This window comes from Pundamilia nyererei, unplaced genomic scaffold (genome assembly GCF_000239375.1).
Source record: "Pundamilia nyererei isolate P.nyererei 1_Seehausen unplaced genomic scaffold, PunNye1.0 scaffold00295, whole genome shotgun sequence".
Classification (NCBI taxonomy): Eukaryota; Metazoa; Chordata; class Actinopteri; order Cichliformes; family Cichlidae; genus Pundamilia; species Pundamilia nyererei.
This window is the reverse complement of record NW_005187696.1, coordinates 526,175-529,330: the sequence shown is the minus strand read 5'-3', so window position 1 is coordinate 529,330 and position 3,156 is coordinate 526,175. Positions and strand designations below refer to the sequence as shown.

General features: G+C 39.5%; 1 protein-coding gene across 1 annotated transcript in view; it reads right to left on the bottom strand.

The window, feature by feature from the left end:
• The window catches only part of LOC102193924 (carnitine O-palmitoyltransferase 1, liver isoform-like), a 56,274-nt gene extending 53,156 nt beyond the window's left edge, over nucleotides 1–3,118 (bottom strand). The window contains exon 1 of the mRNA XM_005750999.1: nucleotides 2,999–3,118. The gene's annotated coding sequence lies outside the window, so the exon portion shown is untranslated. The remainder of the gene's footprint in view (nucleotides 1–2,998) is intronic.
• Between the last annotated feature and the right edge of the window lie 38 nt (nucleotides 3,119–3,156).

Here is a 3,156-nt window from a genome sequence, read left to right as displayed (position 1 = left end):
ACAATCGCCCCAAGATGTAAGTACAACTCCTCCGGTTTCATATGCAAAAAAAAATTATTGCCCTAGCTTACATGGTTCCAGTTATACAGGTATTTAAAAATAATTAGGCAAAACGGAGCGTGCCCACTCCGACCGGTTAATGACATATTTTATGTAATAATTTATAAAATTAGGTTAGAAACGATAGAAGACAAATGGCACGATAGACACTTTTCTATCGTCCACACGATATATGTCGTCATATCGCCCAGCTCTAGTAGCAGCTCAGCAGTTCTGGTTCTTCTTTAGTCACCATTTGTCTTTCATGATACTTCAAATGTGAAAAGTCTGGACCGCACGCCATTCAGCAGCCGGACTAATTTACTAAAATGCCATGCTGTTGTATTAAGTGCAGTGCGTGGTTTAGAAATGTTTTGCTGAAATATGCCAGGCTTTCCCTGTAAATTATGTCATTTGGATGGAAGCAGATGTGCAAGCTGCAAATCACAATTTTTTTTTTGTGAGCATTCATTTTGTCAGCTCAAACATTTGATGCATTTGCTCTGTTCAACTCCAAATAAAATATGGGTGCATGAAATTTGCAAATCTTTGCAGTCTGTTTTCATTTACATTTCACCCAGTGCACCAACTGTTTTATAACCTTGCACTGTTTTTGTAGTTACACTGTTAAACTGCTTTACTGTCAAGCAGTTACACACTTCACTTGGAATTTCCAGGAAAAACATCACTTGGGATGCTTATGTGCTTATATTTGACTTATGCTGTGTCACTATAATGCTGCTGCCGGCAACTTGTGGCAATATATTTATACTCTAAACTAGAGATGGACCAATCCGATATTACGTATTGGTCCGATACTGGCGTAAATCACTGGATCGGATATTGGAGAGAAACAAAAAAATGTAATCTGATCCATTAAATATCAAAAAAGCACCTCACAAAACTTGCGACACAGCGTAACTCGGCTCATAACCGTAGCATGTCGGACCAGTGAAAAGGGAAAAGGGGGCACAAAGACATACTTTTCTTTCTTATTCTCATTTAAAATGTCGAGCTTTTAATAAATAATTATCTGAATCTGACACCCAAAGTTTTAATCTGATGTAAAATGTATATTAGTCCATTACTGTATATAGTAACTATTAGGTCTAATATACCCTAGTAAGCTATAGCACTTTTTCCTTTGGGAGGGAACCATCTGTGCAGTCTGCAGTTCTGTTGAAGAAAGATGTTGAATCTATTTAATATTTCTTGAAAAATAATTTATTTCTGTGCATTTTTTTCACACTGCATCAAATTACAGTTGATTACGTCAATTAAGCATCATGAGGTGGAGGGTGGGGGGTCCCTATTTTATTTTTATTTTTTTTGCTGGGAGTTTTAAAGCCCTATTAGTTAGGTTGCTTACTCTTTAAAATACCAGAATAGGGAGGATGGAGCAGGTTTAAGTTTATTAGGTTGATCAGTTTTGCTGAACTATGAAATATTTTGGGTGCAGTGTGTTTATTTATTTATTTATTTTAAACATACAGGTATAACAGAATAGCTTTAGTGGGGGGTTTTTTAAACTTGAGTATGAACTTATACAAAAAGCAGCAAGATATTAAAAAAAACTGTTTTATTGATTAAAAAACACACTATATCGGATTTATATTGGTATTGGCAGATATCCGAATTTATGATATCGGTATCGGACATAAAAAAAGTGGTATCGTGCCATCTATACTCTAAAGGAGGTAGTGTGTCATCAGTGAAAGCCACGACAGATGTTTTCCACCCCTTATGTTTAAACGAAACAACTACACTTCTCCCCCCACCTATGTAACCAGAAACAGGTGAAACGGACACTTGACCTTTCACTGGCTTTGCACACTTTGACTAGCTACAAGCCATTGCACCTTTTCTAAATGACCTCTGTAAATTCCTATAGGATTCCAGTCCTGTGTGAATGAGACGTCGACAGATGTTTTTTTCTTTCTATCGGGTTTGTTTTTCTTTACTCGAAGAGTTTAAATTATTGGTGGAGACAATTCAATAATCGCTGGATATTGGTGGGGACATGTCCCTTCCGTCCATGCCAAATCTACGCCCTTGTGTTCTAGTAGCGTTAGTAAAACTACGAAATGGACTGTCTTGCTGAAGCATCTGAACAACGTAGACAAGCTGGTTTTTCCTGCCGTTGGCGCGCGTGCACACGAGGAGGCGCGCGTGCACACGAAAGCATTAACATACACTACCTTAATGTAACGTATAGCCAGTAGGAAAGCTGTTTCTAGCTTTTTAACACGGAAGTTAAACTAGCACACACCAAACACGGGTGCTTTAAACAGTGGTTTTAAACTCTTACCAGTCTACTTAACTACTATCTTAATTATCTTGCCCACCGATCTTTCAGACTGAGAGTTAGATGCCATAAACTTTGTTTTGGAATGTCTTGCATATTCTTGTTTGTATGTTTCTATATTTACACCCGCCCATGGCACAAGGTCAAGTCCAATGAGTCAGTTCTGTTTGGTGTAAGGGCTTGTCCCAACTCACCAAATCAATACAAGGGAATAACGATAGCAGATTTGAGTATCGGGGAACTTTCCCACCACCAACCCGTCCTGGATACGGCTAAGCTCCTTCCATTCTTGGTAAAGAAAATGCCAACAGTGCAGCCATCCTGCTCACTCACCATCACTTTGTTTTGTAGTCGCTTCTAAGTGTGGAGCGTGAGCTACCAAACAAAAACAGCTGCCACTAAAACCCCACACCGAGATCACTTGTGTGAACTACACCGTGTTAGTTAGCATATATATATACTGCAAGTGCACATTACTCCCATTTCACTTCAACTTCACAGTGGTCCATTCATGCTCGACACCAGCTTCCACCCCGCGAGATTCACAAAAGCCAAGAGCGCGGAAAATGTCCAGAATAGTTTAAACTGAGAAGTTAGATTTTTCTTTTAAGGTCGCAGTTCAAACAGTGGTCTTCAAAGTTAATCTAAACGTACCTCTGCAGTTTCTCCGTGTGAAGTTTAATACGCAGACGCTGGTACGAACCGCACCTCTTCCACCAACAGAGTGCACGCCACAGATTGAAAACCTCCAACCGCTCCGCCGTCTGACAGAGATCGTCTCTATGTACAAAGATGCTGCACTCTCACACGCT